This window comes from Ambystoma mexicanum, chromosome 7p (genome assembly GCF_040938575.1).
Source record: "Ambystoma mexicanum isolate Mex_15411 chromosome 7p, UKY_AmexF1_1, whole genome shotgun sequence".
Taxonomy (NCBI): Eukaryota; Metazoa; Chordata; class Amphibia; order Caudata; family Ambystomatidae; genus Ambystoma; species Ambystoma mexicanum.
The window spans coordinates 809,325,638-809,338,980 of NC_090939.1; the positions used below are offsets into that span (position 1 = coordinate 809,325,638).

Consider the following 13,343-nt stretch of genomic DNA (forward strand, 5'->3'; position numbering starts at 1 on the left):
CCCGGAAGGTCTGTGATGGACGTTTGCGGATGTCGACAGATGCAAAATCAGTGGAGAGTTGCAAAAAGTGTATAGAAGAGTTAAAAATGCTAGAAGGTGGGAAATGGCAGAGTTTTAAGGTGACACATTGTAAATTGGACAGAAGTGTTGCTATATTGGGTAGGTATGATATTAGTAAATTGTAGGAAAATAGCATGCACTGGTAAAAATCATGAAATTTTTGTTAAGGGACGTTATGGTTACAAGTAAAACCGAAAAACCTCAGAAATTTGCGAGTTATGGTACGCTAAGCAACCATAACTCGTGCCACCACCGTGCATTGCTAAGACGAACACCCAGGACATCAAAGTTCTGACCCTCGAACAAATGCCTGCCCCTCTCAATATGGGACGAGTAACACTAACGCTTTTCAAACTACAGATTCTGAACAGGTGGAGCTTCTGCAGGAATCCTTTAGGGTTACAGCATCCGAGGCGCAAGCACTTACAATAATATGTATCAAGCAATCTCTCTCTTAATAGTACTTTACCTCAGCAAAAAAAATAAAATTTAAAAAAGACACTAAACAACGAAACAACGTCCTAGTAGTCCTTGTATTTCAACACGGCAAACAAGTAGAACTTACAAAAGTCCTCTCAAATCCGCAATCGAGCTGGCCAGAAAGGGGTGGTACTGACAGCTGGGCACCATCCCATCACTAATGTCTTAAGTGATGGGTATATCAGACAGGCCATCTTCCAGGGTCCTATGGAGAAATGGATGTGGTCCTCTGGTCAGCTACCATCTCAATCATCATTATCTCAAGACTCACCAACCGTCACACACAAGGAAAAAGCTCCTACAAGAGCATTAGCAAGTAATCGGGCTTCTTACCAGCACAAGTGCCTTTACGGCCAACTCCAACCAAGTGCTGTTACTTCCTCCAGCGCAATGTGTGCGCGAACAGTCCTACTTTTATCCAGGTTCCTTCACATGTCGAGAGCCTTACTAGCCATTTGACTACACAGCTGACTCCAAGCACGAAACGGGTGCACAGGGAAGAAGTGCGGCCTGTATTGCCCAAAGTAATGGGCTCTTTAAATCTGCTTATTCTTCATGCAAATCATTCAGCTCTTCCTTTTGCGAGACAAAGAGGACTCCAATTTCAAACGCTCCACTTGGTTTACTAGGCTTCAATCCTTGTACAACGTATCTGCCTGTAACTTGGATAGTGCAGTGGTTTTATGCCAGACTTACTGGATCTAAACATCAAAACCAAAGATATTTCCCCGCCGGTAACCAGGATCGTAGAACTTTTACATCTTACTCCAGATTTGCGGTTTATCTCCATCGAGGACATGGAAAAACTTGAGCTGCCTTCGATGTATCGCCACTCAGACACTGGTCTCTTTTGTATCTCCATTAGCAGTTGAGTGAATGTGTAGTCATGCAAATCCTGTTTGAGAAGGGCTTTCAAGTTGTATCCCCATTCTCCCCAAACAAGTGATTATAGGGTCTGGACACAACTCAGAGGAGGGGGGGGGCTTTCTGATCTCTTGGCCTGGCATCCAACAATTCTACCCCTGAAGTAACCAAGCAGGTTTGCAGTTTGACCCAAACCATGGCCAACACCCCTTCCTGCACCGCCCCGCTGATACACACATACCAAATAACCCCCTCAAACACAGAATTTGAAACACCTGGACCCTCTGATCTCTGCACTCCCATCTCACCCCCAGTTCACTATACGCACCCCTCACCTACTTCCGCCATTTCAGCCACCTCTCCCAACCCAGTGAAATCTTCAATAATTCCTTCAACTCCCTCAGCAATAATCCCCTTCAGCCCTCTTGGCAATCCCCCAGAAATGAGCAACCCGGATTCATTTAAGACACACCCTTCTTTTCTTCCAAACCCCTTTCATCCACAACCCCCTCCAGTGACCCCAGTCACCACCCTGTACCTTCTCCTGCCTTCCTACCAGCCTGACTCCACACCTGCAATCCCCCCTCTGTACCCCCTCCCCCCACTCCAATCCTCCTCCCTTGGAACCGTACATCACAAGCACTCCTTTCAGACCTTCAAAGAATACAGAGCACCTCCCTATCTCACATTGCCATCAGCTACCCCTCACCCTCCCCTAACTACCTCTACCCTTCTACTTTCACCCTCTCTCCAACCCCTACCCTCTCCCTTATTCACACTGCACTGCCCAGTGGGGGCCCTCACCTGGGGATCCTTCCCTGCCCTCCATTACCACCCCACAGGCACATTGCCCACCTTTCTGGGGGCAAACAGCCACCATGCTCCTTTTTCTCATGCATCCTCATCAACACCGGATCTGTCACCAGAAAGCGACAACATATACAACCTTATTTCCTCAGAAAGTCTAGACATGCCTTTCATCACAGAAACCTGCTTCTCCGCCACTTCGGACCCATCCCACACAAGGCATTCCCCCCACCAGGTTACACATCTAACAATTTCAGGCATCATCCTCCACAAATCGCACCTCTCCATCTCACTCCGAGCAACAAGTCTGTAAAGCAGACTGCAAATCCCTCCTTGTGAAATTTCTCATCAACCCATCTCTTACCCACAGCTTTTTACGCATGCATACAGATCTCCTGGCAAACTACATCCTCCTCCTCCCCGGAAAAACTGAAATCATGATCTGTGGGAAGACGTCCCTCTCCCCCCACCCCCCAACCCACCCCATGTCCATCTTCCGCCAACCCACCCCATGGCCACACACCCCAGGTCCTCCCCGTGCTGCATCCAATGCAGTAAAGAATCTGAGATGGACCGCACCACATTAACTCTGTGCCCAAAACTTTCTATCTACACCTCTGCATTCTCAGACTTATGTTGTCTTACCTCTCATAACGACAGAGTCACCGCAATCGTAGCCATTGTCCTCTTCAGCATTGAGCATGCCAATTCCTGTTACCTGGATGCCCTGCATATCAACTCTGAAAGCTCTGACAGGTCCAAACACTGCAGCTAGGCTCTTCCTGAACCTTGGCTCCACAGAGCACATAACACCCCGCCCACTGGGTCCTCCACTGGCTCCCCGTCGGGCGACTTTCAAAGTCAGGTGCCTCACCCACCGTTACCCTACACAAGATAGGCCCAAAATACCACCAACAGAAACTACTCCATTACCAACCCAACCAAAACTTTTTTGATTGGACACCAATCCCATGCATCACATTGGATATTCAAGCACCTCTCAGGTAGGCGGGGGCAGCAATGAACCTGCAAAAATACATACCGAGAGCAGAGGAACATAAACTCCAGCAGACAACAGGACAGAATGCACGCTACATGTACAAAACCAGGAAACAATCTAGCGCACACAGGTAAGAATCAAACTCCATGCGCTTCAAAAATAAACGATGGCAAGGCCACCCACCCACCCACCCACATATGCCACCACACCCAAACCAATGGGGAATTTTCAAATGGGAAGGGGTGGTGATCCCGCCCCCCCCCACCCACAGTGGAATGGGGGCCATGTCATGCAGCCCTCCCTGGGGGCACATATCTGCTCCTAGGAAGGGACACCTGACCCCAGAGAGGAGTGCATGACAGCCCCCCCCCATATCTGCCCCTAGGGAGGGCTACATGAGATGCGCCACCCCTCCAATTGGGGTGGTGGATGGAGAGGTGCACCCCCCTTCACAGTACAAAATTCCCCCGGTGGTGGGTGTAGGGTGCCCCTCAGCCCCCCCTGCCCCCAAAGTGCAGCCTGCCATTTTCAATTATTTTTTTAAACCAAACTTGCCTTGGTGCAGAGTGGCACATTGGTGCATCTTTTGGGAAATGTATGGGGTTCCCCCGTTTTCCTTGCTGGCTTCGACACCCTAGGCCCAAATCTGTAGTTTGCCCACAAGAACAAAATGTGCTGTGCCGAAAGGCTTGCGGTTACCAGTGGGTTACCCTTTTCCACCCCGGTAGGTGCACCCACACATGTGAGGTAGTGTTTTCGTCGGGACACCTGTGGTAATGTGGGAAAGTAGGACATCTGTTTTTGGCGACGTGTTTCAGTGACTGGACAGAGGGAAATGTCTCGAAATTGGCTGGAAATAAAGACAATTCCCAGACATTTCGCTCTGGCCACCCACCGAAACACACGGCCAACACATGGCCTACCTTCTCATGTCCCCACACGTGTCCCAATGAAAAAGGTACCTCACATGTGGGGGTGCACCTGCCGGGGCGCAAAAGGAAAAAGGCTACACCACTTGTAACGCCCAAAGGATTTGGGGAGACAACCTACAGATTTGGGCCTAGGGTGTTGAAGTCTGCATTTCCTAAAAGAGGACACCCATAGGAATCCACAGATGTCTGACTTGCGCAAATCGGCCCAGAATCTACTACCCAGAACCCCTGGCAAAATCCAAATTTGGGGTAAAAACACAATTTTCAGACATTCACTCTGGTCACCTACCGAAACACGACGCCAACACCACATGGCCTACCGTCCTGCGTTCCCGTGACATGTGTGGGTGCACCTACCGGGGCTCAAAGAGCAAAGCCAAAAACACGGGTAACCCAAACTCTCGCACAGCAGGATTGCAGGAATTTGACTGATGTGGACACCATACAGATTTGGGCATAGGGTGTCCAAGCCACCAAGGGAAACTGGGAACACCATGCATTTCTGAAAAGAGGACACCCGTGGGAATGCACAGAGGTCTGACTTGGGCGAAGCGGCCCAGACTTTATTACCCAGAATCCTCGACAAAGTGATATTTGGTGGGACATTTTTTTAAAAAACACAATGTTCACTTTGTTGGGCTTTCTGGGTAATAAATTCTGGCCCGATTTGCGCAAGTCAGACCTCTGCGGATTCCCACGGGTGTCCTCTTTTCAGAAATGCATAGGGTTCCCCGTTTTCCTTGGTGACTTGGACACCCTAGGCCCATATCTGTATGGTGTGCCCTTCCACGAAATTCATCAAATTCTGCTGTCGAAAGAGACTAGGGGTTAGCAACGTTTTTGGCTCTCCTCTTTGCCCCCAGGTAGGTGCACCCACACATGCGAGGTACCGTTTTCATCAGGACACCTGTAGGAACGTGGGAAGGTATGACATTTGTTGCGTTTGCGTGATTTTCATATCATTCGATTCATTTGCTGCTGCCCTTTGTCACACAAACTTTTCATTTCCCAAATGTGACCTACATTTAGTCGCTGCTTTTCGGCACCATAACACTGTTGTAAACTGCACAAGTCGCCTACCCTTCAAAAGGCCTACCTGTGGTCTTTCAGAAAATGTATGCTTGCCCTTCCTCGCCACATTGGTTTTCCTGATTTACACATGCTAATTACGTCTTTTCAGGCCGTAAGCATAAAACTCCAGCGTACCATGATGCCGATTCTTGGCTTGTGATATTGCTTGTTTTGTGAAACATTACAAAAAATGTGTTATTTCCTAACTACAAGAGTCGGGGGGAATGTAGCGTAGCATTGTATTTCTCAAAATTCATAGAAGCCATTGCCGTATCAGACCAACCAGGTCCACCACATACCTTTTCCCCCCCAAATTATGAATTTTCCCCTACCTAGTTATTACCCGACTTGCGCAAATCACCCCTTCCTAAACTTGGAATTTTGTCTACTTTTCAGAAATGTATGCCATCTGTCCTCCAATTCGGCTTTCCTACCCTTTACTTCCATTCCATCCACGCATGTCCAATTGGCCAAAATTGCCTACCTCTCAAAACGGTTGATAACCACATCAAAATAATTTTTTTCCGTTTCCACTCAACCTGTTCTTGAAAGCCAGGACATTGGGGAATTCAGCACAGCAAACCTAGCTCTTACAAGGAAACCACAGGCTTCTTTGTATATCATTTTATTGCCATTTTTTGAAAACGCCCAAAATGTTCACCCTTTTTGCTTATTTTCTCTCGCCCCCCCCACCCACACCCCCCCCCTACACTACAACAACCTAGGACTCCTGGGTGGCGTTATGACCGCCTACATGTGGGGAAAAAAAAGGGGCCAAATTTGGCCGAGATCTCATGTAACAAAAAAGGCATTGAATACCGACATACCGAAATCAACAAAAAAGGCCTTGGCACGGGGGGCGAGGGGGGTGTTCGGGGACCCATGGCACTTGAAGGGTTAACCAAAATACGTTTAAGCACACACGATAGTGCACAATGCAGGTTAGTTTTATGGGAAACTAATAGATCTTTTGCTACAGCAACATGGTGGCTTAGTAGTTACTCAGATAGTCCCTGGGACAGGTTTTCATTGATTTTAATAGATCGAAGGTGTTTGTCATGTACATCTGAGGATTTTTTTCTCATTTATGAAGTGTTTGGGCATGGCACGTGTCACTTGTAGTAGTGCCATACAATGTCGCATGCCAAATTCGGATCTCAGCCTACTGGATTTCTACATCCACCAAATCCAGCGTTTCAGGCTGCACAAAACAGCTGTAAATAGATTGGTATCGTTAAAATGTGAATGGAGGATCACATAAATGACAATGGTGGATGCAGTCGATGCAGCAAAGTCACGAGAGCAAAGCAGCCAAGACATACACACACACGTAGAATTGAGCATGCACGGCACACAAAAAGGCAAGTGCACATACACACCGAAATGTACATAAAACTGAACTAAGAACGTGCAACCATAATACGTGGGCAACACGCATGGAAATACAACAGATAGTGCAAGCAGAGTCCGCATGATACGGGCCACAAGAGAATGACAAATACATTAACACAGCAATGCAAATGCATACATCGACAGTGAAAACACACAATGTACACAAATCAACACAACTCTGGTCTACTGTTTCGAGAATAGAAGATCACATGACCAGGAAAGTCAGCGAAAGAAGTATTTATCCTCAGGATCATGCCATTCCCTGTAGCAACAGGCGAGTTCCACCTCTTCTTGCCACCATTCCTATCCGGCTCAGAATGAGACGACAGTCCACACTGACCCCTACTCTAAAATAGGGAGGGGGGTAGAGGGGGGTACCGCACTGCTCCTTACCTGCAGGCTGAGGTGCTGAAGTATGGTAGAGGGGTACCAGTCCCTCTTCCCGGCACAGCCCGGTTTCACCACACAGGCAGGGTTGTATTTCACAGCTTTTCTGCAAATTGTGGTACCTCCCCCTGGCGAAGCGTGGTGCTCTGCCGGATGTTTGTATGGTCGGCAGCATCAGAGCAATGCTGGAAAGTGATATTAAGGAAGGAATAAGAAAATGTATGCATGTAAAAATAAAAATAAAAGAAAAATGTTTATGAGTCAAGAGGGTTCATCCATTTTACATTAGTGTTATTGTGAAATCATATCTTGCATATATTTGAAATTTGTTCTAGATATAAATGGAAAATATAAATGTGGATGAAAATGCATGGTATATGTGCCATTCAAAGATGGCCATGGAGACAGTCAAAGATGGCGGGTACCATGGAAGAGCTTGAACAGTTCCTGTGCTAAATAGTGCAAAAAAGGGGTGTGTTTTGCCCATGGATGGGTGGCATGGGAGGAATTTAACTTAGAGATGGGTGTAAATTAGTAGAACACATAGGCCAAACACAAATCCATCCTCGTATGCCAACCTGCATTGAAAAGCATTACAACAAACCAGCATCTAAAGCCTTTGTTTCAACCTCTCCTGTTAAAGCTCTTATTTTAATGACAATAGTTTTGGCTTTGTAGGTAGCGCTTTCGGTGCCACCTAATAGCCAAAACTAAAAAAGGGGTGCCGAAATCCCAAATTAGCTTGCCTCTTGCCTTGCTCCCGCACTCTAAAACTACCTTCTTGCTAACAGGCTGGCTCCCTTCCTCCAGCGATTCAGGTAAGAACTGAAAACCTTGCTCTTCAAGAAATACTTAGCTAACAAATGAAGCAGACAAGACTACCCTTCCTCTGACCCACGCACTATGTACCACTCCCTTTACTGCACTCTGTTGCTTTATGCTAAATTCCCACTATAAAAATCACCTACATAGGAGGTGGCAGGATGAAGGGTAGGGGATTATTGAGGGAAAGAGTGGAGCTTGCATGGTGGTTTGCACATCTATGGTCAGGGAGAGGATGCATGTTGCAGCGCACAGGGATGGACAAAGAAAAAGAACGGCCCACTAAACCTTTACTTCAAAAGCGGTCCAGGAGATGTGCAAAACCCTACAAGTTAGCAACTGGATGTGGTAGAAACTATTTGTAAATAGAAATGTGGACTTTCCTAGAGGCACTCAGGCTTCAAGTAAAAAACACCCGAGACAGCAGATGCTGGTTACATCAGGGACGGATGACCAATAGGGTGCCACACCAGCACAGTGCTCATGATATAAAACTTCCAGTTGGCTTTTTAGAAATGCTTTTTACTGGAACCAGTTGAAGCATGTGTTTTAATAATGGAATTCACCAGATGAAATAGTGGGCCCTTCTCGATAGTAATTCAAGAGACTGTATACAGCCACCCATCTGTGAGCAACTGGATCCTTTAGAAATAATTTCGAAATAGTGATCTGAGATTTATACCAGGACTGTGCTTGCAGGAGAAAAGCCAGCGACCGAGTTTTTACAACAAGTCTGGGAATATAGGTCAATTGGATTTTTCATAAAGGATCCAGTTGCTGATCTATGCTTGATTTGGCAATCGGGTCACCCATACAAATGACAGGAAATAAATAGGTAGCATTTATGTACCATCAATGAAAACGTTGTTTACAATAACGAACATGCAGACTTTAAGGATAAGGCTGTATGTATACTGTGTAAAATTGTGTCCTAAATAACACGCAATTGCTGTTACTATACTTAATAAAAAGTACCCTCTTACACCCATGCACTTTATGAAAGCATAACATTTCACCTATGTATTATGTAGTTCGTGAGCATCTATGCAATGTTCTTTTTTGAATAATGCTTCTTGCTCGACTTCAAGGGTTGCATTTATGTTGTATAAAATGCAGCATAGGAAGGCAAAGGCTGACGATAATTGTCAAGGGAGTACAAATAGGTGTATATGATGTTCCACTTCGTATTATGCATGTCCCATTTACTGAAAGAGAAATCAGTGGCAACTAAATGCCACTGACAAACTGAAATGTCCACCAAAGGTGTATCACATTCAGGGAGACGTCTTTGTCCAACAGTTTCGGAGTGGCTGGGGTCTATGCATTTTAGGGAAGCATGGCTACAACACTAGGATCCGAGAGATTTTCTAGACAATCCCAGAGATTCCATATAATTGTGCAGATTTTAGAGAACGCGTACATAGCAAGTTATTAATTATATGTCTTGAACCCTTTGCAGGACATCGAAAGTATGCTACTGCATGCAACCATCCTCCACACGAGTACAATTGCCTCAATCACTGGTGGTGTCATTTCTATGGCTTCTCCCATAAACCCCCGAGTGGAGGACATGCCAAGGAGCTTTGTTTCCACAAGAAGTTTGAAATTAATTTGCTCCATGGCTCTATCCCCGAGTAGCATGTATGCATGCCGACTAGCACACTTTCCTATGATGCTTGTGCGATATAAAATTTAATTTAAAACTATGGCCATTAACACTATACTCAAGGATTCCAACAATGTCAGTTATTTCAATGACAGGAAGGAGGATGACACCAGCGGGAATCTGGCAAGAACTGTGGCCAACCAATCATTATCTATGCTGAAGACGCTTACTGCCCGTAGCCAGTATACATCTATGCAATATTTAGAACGCAAATCAGGGAAGCTACCGAGCACTGTATATAAGCGACACACCCAGGGTGTTACAGGTTTGCCAAGGAATGGGGAGGATGAGCAGGGAGGGTAGGGGCTCTGAAAGGGGAGAAGTAGGATTTAGTGGAGGGATTGGTGAGAGGTTCTTTGAAAAGTAGGGTCTTGCGTTCCTTCCTGAACTCCAAGATGGAGGGGGAGGGGTAGTCCTGCTTGCACTGGTAACTTGTTCAGAGACAGGCTGCATGGCAGTATCATTACGTTATATTTAAATGCAGTTTTAGACCGCAACAAAAAACAAACTGCTAAATGACAACCACTCCAATGCGCTTAAAGGCATGGTCTAGTAAATTTTTTTATTGTCCCTACGGGTCACCCATGTTTTTTTTAAGCCTAAGTGGCTCGATTTTAGAAAACTTTCCTATGGACCTTACCCGAGTTTTCGTCCACTAAACGCACGCGAAAACAAGCACCAGGGAGCTGCCATTTTCTGATAATCCTATCTTTTCCCCGATCGCCCTGGCTGACCTGCTTTTGCGGCACTAAATCAATTCCCCCGCCCCTGAGCCTGTCATCAGCAGACTCGTACCGCCCATTTCCCAACGCCAAAGCACGTCTCGTGTCAACATTCGCTGCACTTTAGCTAATGACGTGTCGCCATGGAAATGGCAGGACGCCTCTTTCCTCAATAAGTATAAGCAGACCGTTTCACAACACACAGCAGCAGATTTGCGATTCCATTCCTCTCTCTGTGTTACTTTGAGTATTCTGTGACTTGTTTCACTGCTCTGTTCAGCTACCTTCGCCGCTTGTAGCCCGTGTGAACAGATACCAGTACCACCGCTATAAATTATTTTAGTTTGTTTAACACACAATGGCTACAATAATGTCCTACATGTACGAGCCCGAGTATACCGAGGAGGAACTACTGGAAAGGGAAGCACGCGAAAACGATGGGGATTCGGACGGCAGTTGGCAGGACGAATCAACAGATGAAGAGCCTGGGCCTAGTCGAATGGACGGCGTCTCCACCTGGTGCACATGCAATCGGTGCGAGCTAATGCCAACTGAGGGCAAGAACTGCTGCTGCCGAGAAAACTCGGGATGCCTGGCCTACATTTCGGAAGGCGAGCCACGACCGCAATGCATCACCGAGCTGCCAGACTTCAGGGCAGCCTGCCTCACACGGGCCGTGTTGAGAATAAGGATGGTGCTTATGCACGAACTTCGAGCAACTGTTTGTTCTCGTAATCCGAGTAACGAGTAAGTATACTCTGCTTGTCATGCCACTCCTATTTCATGTTCTTCTACTATATCCAAAATTACATCTACATATCATTGTAACGCATGTAAGTCGTTCAATAGTGTGCATTGTCTAGATAGCATTTGTCCCTGTAAAATGCCATTAGTTACAAGAATTGTCATTGACAACAAAGGTTTATTAAACTTATCTTGGTCATTTAAAAACAGTTTGTTTCATTCCTTTTCACAGGTGTACAGGCTGGTGGCTTATCGTTCCTTTACATGGTGGCTTCACGGGAGGCTTGGACACCGCGCTCGAAGAGTGATACCCGCCTGTGCCGTTCGTGCCATTAGAGAAACGTTCGAGTGACAGCGGTCAGTACAGGGGATTTTCTCTCGCTGTGCTGCAACCTGACCTGTATAATCTTTAAAGTCTTGTATTTTTGTGTCCTGAAAATAAGATGCAAAATAAAACACCATATATTTTAACAACGTTGTCTCGATTTTTTAAATGAATCAAGTGTGTCTCCATTCAAGGATGGACGTCAGACATCTGTGCTCCGAATGGGTGAAGGTCTGGTCACTGTGAAGCAGGGTGGTCACTATCCATCTAAGCTAACATAACATTCTCGATAATGCATGCACTAAATAACACTTGTTCAAAGTCTTTCAGTAGGATATGTCTCTATAAAAGTCACATACATCTATACTAACAATTACTATTGGATTATACAGGCCTTAGGGTCTTGACCACTATAATACACCGGTTGAAGTGTGGGTCTGTGCTCACAAGAATCTCCGGTATGTGGCATTTGTTATTGATAAGCAACGATATACTATAATTGATATAAAGGCGATATACTGTATATTGATATAAAGGCGGTTCGCGCTGGCATGGGGGGGCTGTCAGGGGTGCGAAAGGCCAAGGTGCCAAACTACATGTACACTTCAAAAGGTGTCCCACGCCAAAGGGGCCATCGGTCACATGGCCTCCTCAGACCCCGTGTCTCCAGCCAGGCCTCCCCTTGAAGCAGGCCGCCCCCCTGCTATCCACATAAGTGTGTCTCCATTCAGCAGTCTTCCTGTGCCTTATCTGCACGCCCCAGGGCCATCCATCCCACCCCCCCTGTATCAAAGGCGGTTCGCGCCGGTGGATGCGAGCTGGCATGGGGGGGCTGTCAGGGGCGCGAAAGGCCAAGGTGCCAAACTACATGTACACTTCAAAAGGTGTCCCACGGCCTCCTCAGACCCCCGTGTCTCCAGCCAGGCCTCCCCTTGAAGCAGGCCACCCCCCTAAAACCACGACATACATACGTCATTCATTCACAAACACACCCGTTTCTAATACTTTATAAAGCACGATATTTCTCATGAGAACATCTTTGTGCTTTGCAAGTCAACTCCTGAACGTGTTACCTGGCAACCACTGAGATCTACGCTAATCTGCTTGTCGTCGTGCTATCCGTGAACTTCTGTGACCGCTTAGAGCAAACCCATCAGTGTGCTACCTGTGGCCACCCACCTATTCTCCTGCAACATACTGCTCTGCTTGCTGAATCCAACTGTTTGTTGGTCAAGGTAAGGCCATCTATCCTAGTCATATTTCGCAGATTTTTAAATTTCTATCTATTTACGAGTTGAGTACACAATAGTGCTAGGTTCATTGGTCTCATTGCTATTGACTTGAGTTTCCATTGCTATGCTATCAATAGATCTATTTTCATCTGTGTCTATTGTCATCGAATTGTACCCTTCGGGGGTCCAGTCTATAATGTAAGCATGTTTCCTTCTCGTGCAATACAGAACATCCAAGGGATGAGTCACATGTTCAGTTTTTAGCCATATCATTTATACATTTCTGCAACTTATGCAAATACTAAGCCGCACATAAGGAACTGGTATAGTTCCTGCGACCAAAACAAGCCTTGCATTGATCACTGTATGATTCATTTACTTTTGTATCAAATCTTTATTCTTGAAGATTGTATAATAATGTCGATATTTACTTTTCAGATTTATCAAAAATGCCTGCCTGTTCGATTAGCGGTTGCCCTTCGAAGACCCATGCTAAATCTGAAGGCAATACAATGCATGTATTCCCGAAAACTGTTGATCAAATAAGAGAATGGGTCAGACATTGCGGATATCCACTGGATGAGCTGGAAAGTAAAGTCCAACAAGTCTTACAGCACAAGAGGGGTGATCGATACCGCATCTGCAGCCGGCACTTTTCCTTGGACATGTACACAACTTCTTGGGTAACCAAGAAGAATAAACGGCGAACGACACGGAAATTGCGTGAAAACGCTATTCCCACTCTATTCGTCCACATTCCGCCACCGATGAGTCAAGTGTCCGGATTTAGCTTTAGGCCTTGCGGTAGTGTGTAGGTAGCCGAATGGATTAATTGATAT

At 46.1% G+C, this 13,343-nt stretch overlaps 1 protein-coding gene across 6 annotated transcripts in view; it reads right to left on the reverse strand.

Moving 5' to 3' along the window:
• LOC138526332 (interleukin-1 receptor type 1-like) overlaps positions 1-13,343 on the reverse strand; it is a 309,422-nt gene that overhangs the window by 285,407 nt on the left and 10,672 nt on the right. For 2 of the 6 annotated variants that reach the window (XM_069636942.1, XM_069636940.1), the window contains exon 2: positions 7,000-7,178. The exons of the other annotated variants lie outside the window; for them this stretch is intronic. The gene's annotated coding sequence lies outside the window, so the exon portion shown is untranslated. The remainder of the gene's footprint in view (positions 1-6,999; positions 7,179-13,343) is intronic. 6 annotated transcript variants of the gene reach the window in all.